Consider the following 16,628-nt stretch of genomic DNA (forward strand, 5'->3'; position numbering starts at 1 on the left):
CTATGTTGGCCAGGCTGGTCTCAAACTCTTGACCTCAATCGATCTGCTTGCCTCAGTCTCCCAAAGTGCTGGGATTACAGGTGTGAGCCACTGCTCCTGGCCCTAAGGAAACTTTTCACACTATGCCTACTGGCATTTTTCTGTCAATCACATCATTTCATTGTGAGAAGCATGTAATACAAGTTTTCTACAAAAAGCATACATTACTTTTACAATTTGAAAAAATAAAAATTATACACAAAAAGTGCACAAAACAGAATAGAGGGAAACATTAGTAGTGGTTGCTTGTCTTTGTGTAATGTGATTACATGCAGGATTTTTTTTTTCTTGAGACAGAGCCTCACTCTGTCACCCAGGCAGCGGCAGGATTACAGCTCACTGCAGCCTCAATCTCCCAGGCTCAGGTGATCCTCCCACCTCAGCCTGCTTACTAGCTGAAACTATAGGCGCGTACCACCATGAGAGATAATTTTTTGTATTTTTAGTAGAGACAGGGTTTTGCCATGTTGCCCAGGCTGGTCTCAAACCCCTGGGCTCAAGCAATCCTCCCGCCTCAATCTCCCAAACTGATTATAGGTGTGAACCACCACACCGAGCCGAGAAATTTTTTTTTTTTTTTTTTTTTTTGAGACGGAGTCTCGCTCTGTCACTCAGGCTGGAGTGCTGTGGCCGGATCTCAGCTCACTGCAAGCTCCGCCTCCCAGGTTTACGCCATTCTCCTGCCTCAGCCTCCCTAGTAGCCGGGACTACAGGCGCCCGCCACCTCGCCCGGCTAGGTTTTTTTTTTTGTATTTTTTAGTAGAGACGGGGTTTCACCGTGTTAGCCAGGATGGTCTCGATCTCCTGACCTCGTGATCCGCCCGTCTCGGCCTCCCAAAGTGCTGGGATTACAGGCTTGAGCCACCGCGCCCGGCGAGAAATTTTTTTAACTCAAATCTCAATACCTTTACATTGCTCACTATAAGCATTCATTTATTTATTTTTCTTTTTTTAGAGATGGGGTCTCACTCTGTCAACCAGGCTGGGGTACATGGGTACCATCGTGTCTTACTGCAGCCTTGAATTCCTGGACGCAGTCCTCCCAGCTCAGCCTCCCGTGTAGCTAGGATTACAGGTATGTGCCACCATGGCCAGCTAATTTTTTTTTTTAAAAATTGTTGGGGGGAGACAGGGACTCAATATGTTGCCCAGGCTGGTCTTGAACTCCTGGTTTCAAGCAATCCTCCTGCCTTGGCCTCCAAAAGTGTTGGGATTACAGACGTGAGCCAACGTGCAAGCCTATTTAAAATAAACTTTTAAAGTTTAGTATAACATATCACAGAAAAGCATACAAATTATAAGCACACAGCTCCATGAATTACTACCAAGTAAACAAAGCCATGTAACCTAAACATCACTCCATCAAGAAACAGAACATTAACCCAAAGGGTCCCCCTTATGAGCCCCAGTGCTGACTATTTTTCAATTATAAAAGTAAAAATATACATGTTTATATTCAAATATTCAAATAGTACTGGAATGACCTTTTTTTTTTTTTGAGACAGGGTCTCACTCTGTCACCCAGGCTGGAGGACAGTGGCATGATCATGGCTCACTGCAGCCTCCACCTCCCAGGCTCAATCAATTCTCCCACTTCAGCCTCCCAAGTAGCTAGGACTACAGGTGTACACCACCACATCCAGCAAAATGTTTGTTATTTTTTGTAGAGATGGGGTTTCACCATGTTGCCCAGGCTGATCTTGAACTCCTAGACTCCAGCCATCCTCCTGCCTCGGTCTCCCAAAGAGCAGGGATTACAGGCTGAGCCACCCACCATGCCTGGCCCTCACAGACCCCTTCTTATCCCTTTCCAATTCACCTTATCTCAGAGGTCAGAGTGGACACAGATTCTACCAATGCCATGAGCTGGATCCCCTTCTGCACTTAGAACAAAGTCCAAATGCCTCTCCCTAGCTCCCAGGGCTCTGCACAACCCACCCCGGTCCTCCCCAACTTCACCTCATGTCACCTCTCCATTCTGCTCTCTTCCAATGCCTTATGTGTGCCAACCTCATTCCCATCTCAGGGGCCTGGCACATACTGTTCCGTCCTCTATTACCTCTTCTCTTTATAGGCTGGTTCTTTTTCCTCTTCAAGTCTCAGCTGAAATATGACTTCTACAAAAAGACCTCCCCTGTCTTCCAGTAGTTCTCTCTATTGTTCCTTACAGAGCCTATTTCTTCTTTTTCAGTGCATTTAAAACTCTGTAACTGTACAAATGACTCATTCCCTAGTTTACTATCTGTCCTCTGTCGAGACTATAAATAAACTCCCTGTCTGTTCTTCAGGGTCTTTAATAGTACTTGGTATGTTAAATTTTTATTAAATGCACCTATACTCCCAGCTACTCAGGAGACTGAGGTGGGACAATCCCTTGAGCCCAGTTCTATGCCAGCCTGGGCAACATAGACCCTGTCTTTGAAAACAAACCACTTGTTGAATAAGTGATGAGCAAACCAACCAACCCAACCAGGATCAGATATTATCAGGACAGTGTTCAGTACATATCTTCTCAATTTCTAACTGTGATACAAAGCACCTCAGGCATTCTGGAAGAAAGAGAGACAGCTAATAATCCCATCTCTCTGAATGAAATAATAGACAAGGAACACTTCATCCATCCTGTTCTTCACAAATGTCCCAATCTAAATCCTTGTTAGAAATGCAAATTATTGGGCCTATCCCAGACCTGGTGAATCAGAAAATCTGGGGGTGAGGCCCAGCAATCTGTATTTAACACACCCTCCAGTTGACACTGATATGCTCAAGTTTGAGAAACACTGCCCTACCAAACCCTGGAGCCCAAGAGTTGCCTCAGTCAACTCTATGGTGCCCACATCTGGAACATGTCTAAACTGGACTAGCAGGGCAGGCACTGTAGCTAACTAAAGTCTGCAATCCCAGCAGTTTGGGAGGCTGAGGCAGGAAGATTGCTTGAGGCCAGGAAAGTTCAAGACCAGCCTGGGCAACATACAGAGAACCTGTCTCTACAAAAAAAAGTTTTAAAATTAGCCAAGTGTGGTGGCTCATGACTGGAGTCCTGGCTACTTGGGAGGCTGAGTGGGAAGGATTGCTTGAGCCCAGGAGGTCAAGGCTACAGTAAGCTGTGATTCCACCACTGCACTCTAGCCTGGGCAAAAGAGCAAGGCCTATCTTAAAAAATAAAAAATAAAAAAATGAACTGGACTAGTGGCAGATATCCAAAACCACCAGCCTGAAAAATTCTAATAATCTCCTACCTGATTTTGCTACCTACATTTGCACTTCACTTCTGGTTTCTCTTCCCACACGGTCAGTGTGGACAGCTTCCTAAAATAAAGACCTGCTCATGGCCAGGCGCGGTAGCTCGCACCTGTAATCCCAGCACTTTGGGAGGCTAAGATGGGAGGACTGCTTGAGCCCAGAAGTTCGAGACCAGCCTGGGCAACATAGTGAGACCCCATCTCTTTAAAAAAATATATTTTAATGGGGAAAAAAAAAAAAAAAAGACCTGCTTAGGTCACCCCTTGCACAAAAGTCTTGAATGGCTCTCTAGTGCCTGCACATTTGAGGCCACACTTCTTTGCTTATTATACAGGCACACTCAAAATATACTGAAACCTCTTTCCAGCTTTATTCTCTTGCCATAAAAATAACTAGTATTTACAAACCATGTGTCAGCCTCTGGCCTAAGACTTTTGCCTACATTATCTCCTGAATCCTTATAACAACCCTTAAACTAATAACAACTTTTACTATTTCAATTCCACAGATGAAGAATCTGAAGCCCGGAGGTGTAACCTGCCCCCATGTTACCCATCTAGAAGGCCCCCATGAATATCACAGTCATGTTGGGTTGCTGGCATTCTTCCCTCAAATAACCTGCATTCCCACTTTCCACACCTTTGCAGTCAAGGCTCTCTCTTTACTGAATGCCCTTTTCCCATCTTCCCACTCTAATTCCCACCTCTAATTTTCTCTATTCAGCCTTCAGGAACTAGATAAAATGCCATTTCCTCCATAAGCCTTCTCTAAACATCATCCTATTCATTTTGTGCCAGAAACAGGTAAGTACTAATGTTAAAACAATGTTATGTTCAACATGTTAACAGAGATCATCTCTGTCAATGCTGAAGACATCTGACAAAATTCAACCCTCATCCTTTTAAAATAAAAATAGACAAATGCTTAGTAGATATGTGTATGTTGATTTACATACATACATAAATACATACATATAGGCCAGGCACAGTGGCTCACACCTGTAATCCCAGCACTTTGGCAGGCCAAGGCAAGTGAATCGTTTGAGGTCAGGAGTTCAAGACCAGCCTGGCCAACATGGTGAAACCCTGTCTCCACTAAAAAACACAAAAATTAGTCAGGCATGGTGGCGGGCACCTGTAATCCCAACTATTTGGGTGGCTGAGCCAGGAGAATCGCTTGAACCCAGGAGGCAGAGGTTACAGTGAGCCAAGACTGTGCCACTGCACTCCAGCCCGGATGACAGAGTGAGACTCTGTCTCGAAAAATAATAAAAATATATACATACACATATATATAAAATACAGACTTCAACTAAATATTTACATCTTTCTCAATCTCAAAGCTAAAAATCAAGCCCAATGGGAATACACTAGAAGTGTTCTCACTAACGTCAGGGGCCATACAGGCTATGCATTTAACCACCATTATTTATTACTATTGTGGAGCTACTAGTTATCACAATTAGGCAAGAGAAAGAAAACACAGGTATACAACTGGAAAGGAAAAAGTTAAATTATCATTTTTGTAAATGATATTATATACAAAATCCAAGATAATCAACTGAAAACCTTTTACAGTTGTTAAAAGAATCACCATAAGATAGTGAAAACTAATATATATCAATGCCTTCACATACATCACCAACAAGCAGGCAGAAAATAAAATAATGATAATATTGATTATAACGATTCAGTAACACTAAAATAACAAAACCAAAAACTTGAAAATAAAAAGAAATGTAAGAAATCTCTGAAACTCCCAGCAGGATGCGGTGGCTCACTCCTGTAATCCCAGCAATTTGGGAGGCCGAGGTGGGCGGATCACCTGAGGTCAGGAGTTACAGACCAGCCTAGCCAACATGGCAAAACCCCATCTCTACTAAAAAGACAAAAATTAGCCAGGCGTTGTGGCACGTTCCTGTAATTCCAGCTACTCAGGAAACTGAGGCAGAAGAATCACTTGAACCCGGGAGTTGGAGGTTCCAGTGAGCCGGGATTGCACCACTGCACTCCAGGCTGGGTGACAGAGCAAGACTCCATCTCGGCCGGGCGCGGTGGCTCAAGCCTGTAATCCCGGCACTTTGGGAGGCCGAGACGGGTGGATCACGAGGTCAGGAGATCAAGACCATCCTGGCTAACACGGTGAAACCCCATCTCTACTAAAAAATACAAAAAAAACTAGCCGGGCGAAGTGGCGGGTACCTGTAGTCCCAGCTACTCGGGAGGCTGAGGCAGGAGAATGGCGTGAACCCGAGAGGAGGAGCTTGCAGTGAGCTGAGATCCGGCCACTGCACTCCAGCCTGGGTGACAGAGCAAGACTCCGTCTCAAAAAAAAAAAAAAGAAAGAAAAAAAAAAAGAAAAAAAGACTCCATCTCAAAAAAAAAAAAAAAGAAAAGAAAAAAAGAAAGAAACCAAAACAAATCTCTGAAACTCGGAAAGACAGAAAAGATGACTTCAACAAAAAGAAAAGCATGCCACATTCTTAATGAGGAAGAGTCAATATAACATAACCAAAATGTCACTCTTCCTACATTCATCTAGAAATGTAACACAGTCCCAATAAAAATAGGACTTCTTTAACTAAACAAACTTAAAGTTTATATAGAAAAACAAATATAGCCGGCCGGGCGCGGTGGCTCACGCCTGTAATCCCAGCACTTTGGGAGGCCGAGATGGGCGGATCACGAGGTCAGGAGATCGAGACCATCCTGGCTAACATGGTGAAACCCCGTCTCTACTAAAAAATACAACAAAAAAAAACTAGCCGGGCGAGGTGGCGGGCGCCTGTAGTCCCAGCTACTCAGGAGGCTGAGGCAGGAGAATAGCGTGAACCCGGGGGGCAGAACTTGCAGTGAGCTGAGATCCAGCCACTGCACTCCAGCCTGGGTGACAGAGTGAGACTCCGTCTCAAAAAAAAGAAAAACAAATATAGCCAAGAAAATTCTGAAAAATAAAGATGATGAAAGGGAACTAACTTCACCAAATAACAAAACATGCTAGAGTAATTAAAACAGTGTGGTCCTACCACAAATACACAGATTAATGTAACAGAACAGAATGTCCAGGAATAGACCAAAATGTACACATATGACAAAGTATATTATATACAGTAAATGATAAACAAGTGGGAGAAAGATTAATTGTGCAATAAAAGGTGTTGCAACAAATGGGTAGCCACAGAAAAAAAATTAAATTGGATCTAACACTTCACATCAAAATTCCAAATAGGACCAAGCACAGTGGCTCAGGCCTATAATCCTAGCACTTTGGGAAGTCAGGGCAGACAGATCACCTGAGCCCAGGAGTTCAAGACCAGCGTGGGCAACATGGCAAAACCCCTCTTCTACCAAAAGTACAAAAATTAGCTGGGCATGGTGATGCACACCTGTAGTCCCAGCTACTCAGGAGGCTGAAGTGGGTGGATTACCCGAGCCTGGCAAGGTCCAGGCTGTAGTGAGCGATGATCACACTACTGTGCTCCAGTCTGGACAACAGGGCAAGACCCTGCCTCAAAATAAAAATGAATTCCAAATAAAGATTTAAAGGTAAAATATGAAATATAAAAATTACTGGCGGGGCGCAGTGGCTCACGCCTGTAATCCCAGCACTTTGGGAGGCCTAGGCGGGAGGATCACGAGGTCAGGAGATCGAGACCATCCTGGCTAACATGGTGAAACCCCGTCTCTACTAAAAAAAATACAAAAAACTAGCCGGGCGTGTGGTGGGCGCCTGTAATCCCAGCTGCTCGGGAGGCTGAGGCGAGAGAATGGCGTGAACCCGGGAGGCGGAGCTTGCAGTGAGCCGAGATAGCGCCACTGCACTCCAGCCTGGGCGACAGAGCGAGACTCCATCTCAAAAAAAAAAAAAAAAAAAAAATTACTTTAGGCCAGGTACAGTGGCTCACGCCTATAATCCCAGCACTTTGGGAGACCAAGACAGGTGGATCACCTGAGGTTAGGAGTTCAAGACCAGCCTGACCGATATGGCGAAACCCTGTCTCTACTAAAAATACAAAAATCAGCCAGGCATGGTAGCATGCGCCTGTAGTCTCAGCTACTCAGGAGGCTGAGACAGGAGAATCACTTTAACCTGGGAGGCGGAGGTTGCAGTGAGCCGAGATCATGTCACTGCACTCCAGTCTGGGCGACAGAGCAAGACTCTGTCTCAATTAAAAAAAAAAAAAAATTACTTTAAAAAACCACAGGAGGCCGGGCGCGGTGGCTCAAGCCTGTAAACCCAGCACTTTGGGAGGCCGAGACAGGTGGATCACGAGGTCAGGAGATCGAGACCATCCTGGCTAACACGGTGAAACCCCATCTCTACTAAAAAATACAAAAAACTAGCCGGGCGAGGTGGTGGGTGCCTGTAGTCCCAGCTACTCGGGAGGCTGAGGCAGGAGAATGGCATAAACCCGGGAGGCAGAGCTTGCAGTGAGCTGAGATCCGGCCAGTGCACCCCAGCCTGGGCGACAGAGTGAGACTCCGTCTCAAAAAAAAAAAAAAAAAAAAACCACAGGATAGGCCAGGTGAGGTGCCTCACACCTATAATCCCAGCACTTTGGAAGACCAAAGTGTCTGAGGTTAGGAATTCGAGATCAGCCTGGCTAATATGGTGAAACACCACCTCTAAAAAAAATACAAAAATAAATTAGCCGGACGTGGTGGTGGGCGCCTGTAATCCCAGCTACCCGGGAGGCTGAAGCAGAAGAATCGCCTGAACCCAGGAGGTGGAGGTTGCAGTGAGCCAAGATCATGCCACTGCCCTCCAGCCTGGGCAACAAGAATGAAAATGTCTCAAAAAAAACAAAACAAACAAACAAAAACACAAAAAACCCCACAGGATAATTTTTCACAATCTTCTACTAGGGAAGATCTTTCTAGGTATGACATAGAACTCAAAAGCCTTAAAAGTAAAAACCAATCTATATAATTAGTTAATAAACAAATATTTCACAACAAAATTATTTTAAGTAAAAAGATAAAGAAGGCCGGGCGCAGTGGCTCAGACCTGTAATCCCAGCACTTTGGGAGGCTGAGGAGGGCGGATCACGAGGTCAGGAGTTCAAGACCAGCCTGGCCAACATGGTGAAACCCCATCTCTACTGAAAATAGAAAAATTAGCCAGGTGTGGTGGCAGTAGCCTGTAATCTCAGCTACTCAGGAGGCTGAGGCAGGAGAATCACCTGAACCCAGGAGGCAGAGGTTGCAGTGAGCCGGAATCATCCAAGATCATGCTATTATACTCTAGCCTGGGCAACAAAGTGAGACTCCATCTCAAAAAAAAAAAAAGATAAATAAGATCTGGAAAAACACAACTTCAATTCATATCGCTGACAAGGTGTTAAGTTCCCACATATATAAGCAATTTTGACAAAATCAATTTAAAAACACCAAAGCCCAGCTAGGCACAGTGGCTTACATCTATAATCCCAGTGCTTTGGGAGGCTGAGGTGGGTGGATCCAGGAGTTCAAGACCAGCCTGGCCAACATGGTGAAACCCTGTCTCTACTAAAAATACAAAAATTAGCCAGGCATGGTGGTGCATGCCTATAATCCCAGCTACTCGAGAGGCTGAGACAGGAGAATCGCTTGAACACGGGAGGTGGAGGTTGCAGTGAGCTGAGATTGAGCCACTACACTCCCGCCTGGGTGACGGAGATGAGACTCCACCTCAAACAAACAAACAAAAAAAGCCCAACAGAAAAGTGGTCAAGGATACGAATAGGGTTTTTGTGGGGTTTTTTTGAGACAAGGTCTCACCCTGGCTGGAGTGCAGTGGCATGATCTCAGGTCACTGCAGCCTTGACCTCCCAGGCTCAAGCAATCCTCCCACCTCAGCCTCCTGAGCAGCTGGGACTACAAGCACACACAACCATGCCCAGTTAATTTTTGTATTTTTTACAGATGGGGTTTTGCCAGGTTGCCCCGGCTGGTCTCAAACTCTTGAACTCAAGCAATCCGCCCACCTTGGCCTCCCAAAGTGCTGGGATTACAGGCCTGAGCCACCATGCCCAGCTTGAATAGTTTTTTTCACAAAAAATAAAACGTAAATGGTCCTTCAACCTCACTGCAACCAAACAGAGACAAATTAAAACTCCTCCTGAGATAATAGGAGTGTTCATTCTACTACTCTTTCAACTTTTCTGTAGGTTACACTAAAAAGTTTGGGGGGGGGGTGGTGGAATCTAAACAGAGAAACTAATTTTTCACCCATCACAATGGCAAAGATCAAACTGTGTGGTACCACAGTGTTGGAGAGGGTGTGAATAAACAAGCATTGCCACACACTGCTTAGGAGCACATGTGGATAAAACTGCTATGGAGGTTTACCTGGTAAGAGTTATCAAAATTACAAAAGCAAATCCTCATCAACTCAGCACTTCTGCCTCTGGTAAGTAACTGGACAGATATACTTGGCCATGCGTGGACTGACTGATGCACACAGAAAGTTACTCATCCCAGTGCTGTCTGTACTAACAAAACTTAAAATTCCTCTACAATTCCATCAATAGAGCTCTGACTAAATAAATTAAAGGACATCCTGAAAATGGAATATTATCTAGTTATAAAAGACGAGGGGCTGGGTGCAGTAGCTCAATGCCTGTAATCCCAGCACTTTGGGAGGCTGAGGCGGGCGGATCACTTGAGGTCAGGTGTTTGAGACTAACCTGGACAACATGATAAAACCCCGTCTCTACCAAAAATATAAAAAATTAGCTGGGTATGGTGGTGTGCAGGCCTGTAGTCCCAGCTACTCAGGAGATTGAGGCAAGAGAATCACCTGAACTCGGGAGGCGGGGGTTGCAGTGAGCCAAGATCACACCATTGCACTCCTGCCTGGGCGACTCCGTCAAAAAAAAAAAAAAGACAATGAGGAAATGTATTAATGATAAACTATCATAAATAAACATTCAGAGAAAAAAGCAAGGGAACAGCGTGCTACTTTCATGTAAGAGAACAGAAGTCTCTGCTTATTTGTCTATAAATGCACAACACATCTGGGAATGGACACATGAGAAGTAGCAGCACCAGCAGCCTCTAGGGAGAGGATCTGGTAGCCAGGTGCAGGATGGAAGGGAAACTTTCCCATGTATACTGGTTTACCTTTCCAATTTTGTGTCACATAAATGTATTTCTACATTGAAAAGCTGAAATTAAAAAATAATGAACAAAGTCTCCTGTGGAAGCAGCAGTCCTCTTCTCTGAGCTTCTCTAACTATGAATTTCCACCTTGCTCATTCCGACTCTCAGCCTTCCGGACTGACTGTGTTCCCCTTCGGGAGAAGGGCATAACTGAATCACCTTGAGTTCCCTAGAGCACCCAGCACCTCACCTGGTGGCGAGCAGAAAGTCACTACAGGACTGCTCACTGTGCTAAACTAGTTCACTGGTGCAAACAATTCATTCCTTTGGGGGAATGTTTTCCTGAAAGTTGTCAAGTGGACCAATGCTCAGGGCAGAAAACTGCTTCTCTTAAGCTTCAAAATTAGCCAGTAACCTGGGAGAATTTTCAGCAGATCAAGTTAATAGTATTGAAAAAAGGTCAGGTACAGTGGCTCACGCCTGTAATCCCAGCACTTTGGGAGGCCGAGGCGGGCAGATCACCTGAGGTCTGGAGTTCAAGACCAGCCTGGCCAACATGGTGAAACCCCATCTCTACTAAAAATACAAAAATTAGCAGGGCGTGGCCGGGCACAGTGGCTCATGCTTGTAATCCCAGCACATTGGGAGACCAAGGCAGGTGGATCACGAGGTCAGGAGTTCAAGACCAGCCTGGCCAACACGGTGAAACCCCGTCTCTACTCAAAATACAAAAATTTGCTGGGCGTGGTGGCACGTGCCTGTAATCCCAGCTACACGGGAGGCTGAGGCAGGAAAATCGCTTGAATCCAGGAGGCAGAGGTTGCAGTGAGCCGAGATCGCACCACTGCACTCCAGCCTGGGCAACAGGAGTGAAACTCTGTCTCAAAAAAATAATAATAATTAAATAGTATGGAAAAAATAAAGGAATTTCAGTTAATGAACAAAAACTGATTTCAGAGAATTTAAAGCCTAAAAACACACATATTCAAGAGGATGAGTATTGGTACATTTTAGAGTAACTGTTGGTATGGCACAACACCACCCAAACTGAAGGAAGACCAAATTATATTAATTGGTTGTAATGGTTGTCACAAATAACCACGTGCATAATGTCAACCCTCTTCACAGCAGAACACCAACAAACATATTAAAGATTTTATTCCACAATGCCAGCTACCTACATTCTTACTCCCTCTTGATCTGGTCAGGAATGACTAACAAAGGGACTGAACCTCTGTTGCTAAGAATCAGTTTTATTTGTTTTTATTTATTTGTTTATTTATTTTGAGACAGAGTTTCACTCTTGTTGCCCAGGCGGAAGTGCAATAGTGTGATCTCGGCTCACTGCAACCTCAGCCTCCCAGGCTCAAGCGATTCTCTTGCCTCAGCCTCACAAGTAGCCGGGATTACAGGCATGCGCCACGATGCCCAGCTAATTTTTTATTTTTAGTAGAGACAGGGTTTCACATCAGGCTGGTCTCGAACTCCTGACCTCAAGTGATCTGCCCTCCTTGGCCTCCCAAAGTACTGGGATTACAGGTGTGAGCCACTGTACCCAGCCAAGAACCCGTTTTAAAGCTAGAAACTTGAGAGCCCATGGGGACAGCCTTGTCATTTCACAATCAGACTCTTGGCCCATGGACAGAGGGCCCTCAGCCTCAGCCCCAGCAGGTACTCGTAGGAGCACAGCCAGGAACAGCCTCCTGCCACCAGCTACACATGAGCATATCAGGCTACACAGGCTGAAGACCTTTTGCCTGATTTCCCACAAGAAGTGTGCTTTGCTGGAGGGCATCAAAGCTCTTCACATTTTATACAATCAAATCCCAAAATGGGAGATATGATGAGTCTTGTATTACTACTTCAACATTGGGGGAACCCACCCCCAGTATTTCAGCATAGGTTCTTTCAATTTTCCGTAAGTGTTGGCCGGCTGAGAAATAAAGAGAAAGAGTACAAAGAGAGGAATTTTACAGCTTGGCCTCTAGGGGTGACATCACATATCGGTAGGAGTGTGATGCCCACCAGAGCCACAAAACCAGCAAGTTTTAATAAGGATTTCAAAAGGGGAGGGGGTGCAAGAACAGGGAGTAGGCCACAAGATCACATGCTTCAAAGGGCAAAAAGGAGAACAAGGATCATATGCTTCTGAGGAAATAGGACAAAGGCAAATTCAGAACTATTGATAAGGGTCTATGTTCAGTTGTGCATGTACCGTCTTGATAAACATCTTAACAGAAAACAAGGTTCGAGAGCAGAGAACCAGTCTGACCTCAAATTTATCAGGGCAGGGTTTCCCAATCCTAGTAAACCTGAGAGTACTGCAGGAGACCAGGGTATAGCTCAGTCCTTATCTCAACCGCATAAGACAGACACTCTCAGAGCGGCTGTTTATAGACCTTCCCCCAGGAATGCATTCCTTTCCCAGGGTATTAATTATTAATATTCCTTGCTAGGGAAAGAATTTAACGATATCGTCCCTCTGCAAGAAGAAAAATAATGGCTTTATTCTGCCAGACCCCACAGGCAGTCAGGCCTTATGGCTGTTTTCCCTTGTTCCCTAAAATCGCTGTTAATCTGTTTTTTTTCAAGGTGCACTGATTTCATATTGTTCAAACACACATCTTACAATCAATTTATACAGCTAACACAATAGTGATCCTGAGGTGACGTACATCCTCAGTTTACGAAGATAACAGGATTAAGAGATTAAAGACAGGCGTAAGAAATTATAAAAGTAAGCCGGGCGCGGTGGCTCACGCCTGTAATCCCAGCACTTTGGGAGGCCGAGGCAGGCGGATCACAAGGTCAGGAGATCGAGACCACGGTGAAACCCCGTCTCCACTAAAAATACAAAAAATTAGCCGGGCGCGGTGGCGGGCGCCTGTAGTCCCAGTTACTCAGGAGGCTGAGGCAGGAGAATGGCATGAACCCGGGAGGCGGAGCTTGCAGTGAGCCGAGATCGCGCCACTGCACTCCAGCCTGGGCGACAGAGCGAGACTCCGTCTCAAAAAAAAAAAGAAAGAAATTATAAAAGTATTCATTTTGGGAACTGAAATATGTTCATATTAAAATGAAATCTTCACAATTTACGTTCCTCTGTCACCACGACAGCCAGTCCCTCTGTTCGGGTCCCTGACTTCCTGCAACACTTCAAGAACTCTGTTTTTTGTTTTGAGACGGACTCTCACTCTGTCCCCCAGGCTGAAGTGCAGTGGCACAATCTCAGTTCACTGCAACCCAACCCCCGCCCTCAGGTTCAAGCGATTCTCCTGCCTCAGCCTCCCGAATAGCTGGGATTATAGGCACCTGCCACTGTGCCCAGCTAATTTTCATATTTTTAGTAGATACGGGGTTTCACCACCTTGGCCAGGCTGGTCTTAAACTCCTGACCACGTGATCCACCCGCCACGACCTCCCAAAGTGCTAGGATTACAGGCATGAGTCACTGCACCCAGCAAGAACTCAATATAAACATTGCATGGAAGATGGTTCCAAACACAGAGAGTGCAAAGAGAGGAGGAGTGTGTGAGGGGAAAAGTAGCAAAGAAGACAGCCAAGAGATGAGGCTCACCTGGGCCCCTTTTCCTTGGGGTCAGGGTCCAGGAGCCCCTAGAGCTCTCTCCAGCACACCAGACTTCACCAGCCCCTTTCACCACCTTATCTCCCAGGAGAACCTCCCCTCTGTACCCGCTTCATGCCCACCAGCTTCTAAGAGCCTTTCATCCTGCTCACCACTGGCCCTAAGACTCCCTTCACACTCTTGAAGGCAAAGGGTGGTACTCTGGGCTCACAAACCTAAGTGCTGTGGGTGCCTGTCAAGTCACAATGTGTGAAGCCTCACAGATAAACAAATCACATCTACATGGTGCTCATTCCCAAATATTTGGTCAAAGTCTAAAAAACAAAGATTTTGTGGCCGGGCGCGGTGGCTCAAGCCTGTAATCCCAGCACTTTGGGAGGCCGAGACGGGCGGATCACGAGGTCGGGAGATCGAGACCATCCTGGCTAACATGGTGAAACCCCATCTCTACTAAAAAATACAAAAAACTAGCCGGGCGAGGTGGCGGCGCCTGTAGTCCCAGCTACTGGGGAGGCTGAGGCAGGAGAATGGCGGGAACCCGGGGGGCGGAGCTTGCAGTGAGCCGAGATCCGGCCACTGCGCTCCAGCCTGGGCGGCAGAGCGAGACTCTGTCTCAAAAAAAAAAAAAAAAAAAAAAAAAAAAAAAAAAAAAAACAAAGATTTTGTTTCTGTTTCAAATTCTAAGTCCTACTGCAAGTTTTAGTTGCTTCTTTTTCATATCTATAATCTGGTACTAAGTAAAACTTTCCAGCTAACAGGACAGCTGTGGACTGTGATATGCACTGGGACCACACAATTCTTCCAAATGTTCACAGTCACTTCTAAGACTGGAACATGCTTGCTTTCCAGACATTTATAGAGGCAAAGGAACAGAAAGTTACCAGATTTCAGAGCTAGGAGAGATGGGATCCTCCAGCACAATATCCTATTGGTAAGGAAGAAACTGAGGCTTAGGGAGGGTCATGCCAGATGACCCAGGTCATGTAGCAAATGACAACAGTCAACACTCTGGTTCCAACTCCCAGCCCGGGGAACATTTCCATGACAGAGTTGATTCCCCAGCACCTCCCAACAAAATAATTTGTTTTAACCCATTTAAGAGCAGTCTAGACCGGGCGCGGTGGCTCAAGCCTGTAATCCCAGCTCTTTGGGAGGCCGAGACGGGCGGATCACGAGGTCAGGAGATCGAGACCATCCTGGCTAACACGGTGAAACCCCGTCTCTACTAAAAATACAAAAAAAACTAGCCGGGCGAGGTGGCGGGCGCCTGTAGTCCCAGCTACTCGGGAGGCTGAGGCAGGAGAATGGCGTAAAAACCCAGGAGGCGGAGCTTGCAGTGAGCTGAGATCCAGCCACTGCACTCCAGCCCGGGCAACACAGCGAGACTCCATCTCAAAAAAAAAAAAAAAAAAAAAAGAGCAGTCTAGGCCGGGCCCAGTGGCTCACTCCTATAATCCTAGGACTCTGGGAGGCCGAGGCAGACAAATCACTTGAGGTCAGGAATTCGAGACCAGCCTGAGCAACATGGTGAAACCCCATCTCTACTAAAACTATAAAAATTAGCCGGGCTTGGTGGTAGGCACCTATAATCTCAGCTACTTGGGAGGCTGAGACAGGAGACCCAGGAGGCAGAGGTTGCACTGAGCTGAGATCATGTCACTGTACTCCAACCTGGGCGACAGAGTGAGACTCCGTTTCAAAAAAAAAACAACAACAACAACAACAACAAAAAGGCAATCTAGCACTCAGATTTAGATGTTTACTATAACCAGTGACAATATTGTTGTGCAGCCATCACCACCATCCATCTTTTTTATCTTCCTAAACTGTAACCCTTCGTCTTAGCTAAAAGATCAGCTTATTCTTTTTTTTTTTTTTTTTTTTGAGACGGAGTCTCGCTCTGTAGCCCAGGCTGGAGTGCAGTGGCCGGATCTCAGCTCACTGCAAGCTCCGCCTCCCGGGTTCACGCCATTCTCCGGCCTCAGCCTCCCGAGTAGCTGGGACTACAGGCGCCCGCCACCTCGCCCGGCTAGTTTTTTGTATTTCTTAGTAGAGACAAGATCAGCTTATTCTTTTAACTAGTTTACCATACAACTTGTCAAAGGTTTTTCTGTAAAACAGTCATCTGACAGCCTCTGTCCCATCCACTATGTGTGTAGCAAAGGCACACGCAGTGAAGCCTCCATTCTTTCAATCTAAGGACCTGACTGCTTGAAGACAGACTGTAAAACACCTTCATGGATGAGTTATGACTTATGATCAAACACCATCAGAGGCAGCCACTCAAAGGGCTGACCATGAAGACACTATGCTGAAATGAGAAACGCCTACAACCACCCTGGCTAACACGGTGAAACCCCGTCTCTACTAAAAATACAAAAAATTAGCCAGGCGTGGTGGCACATGCCAGTAATCCCAGCTACTTAGGAGACTGAGGCAGGAGAATCACTTGAACACGGGAGGCGGAGGTTGCGGTGAGCCAAGATCACGCCATTGCACTCCAGCCTAGGCAACAAGAGCGAAACTCCGTCTCAAAAAAAAAAAAAAAAAGAAAGAAAAAGAAAAACGCCTACTTATTTCCTAGTTGTGAGTGACATCATGTCCCTACTAGTGTCCTAGAAGGTTGTGCTTCTCAGCCTCCCTTACTGCTTCCCTATAGGCTTTGTTCCTGGCCAGCTTTC

The 16,628-nt window shown here is 45.8% G+C and overlaps 1 protein-coding gene across 8 annotated transcripts in view; it reads right to left on the minus strand.

The window, feature by feature from the left end:
* SCAP (SREBF chaperone) overlaps positions 1-16,628 on the minus strand; it is a 69,332-nt gene that overhangs the window by 42,065 nt on the left and 10,639 nt on the right. The gene's annotated exons all lie outside the window — the stretch shown is intronic.

This window comes from Macaca fascicularis, chromosome 2 (assembly GCF_037993035.2).
Source record: "Macaca fascicularis isolate 582-1 chromosome 2, T2T-MFA8v1.1".
Classification (NCBI taxonomy): Eukaryota; Metazoa; Chordata; class Mammalia; order Primates; family Cercopithecidae; genus Macaca; species Macaca fascicularis.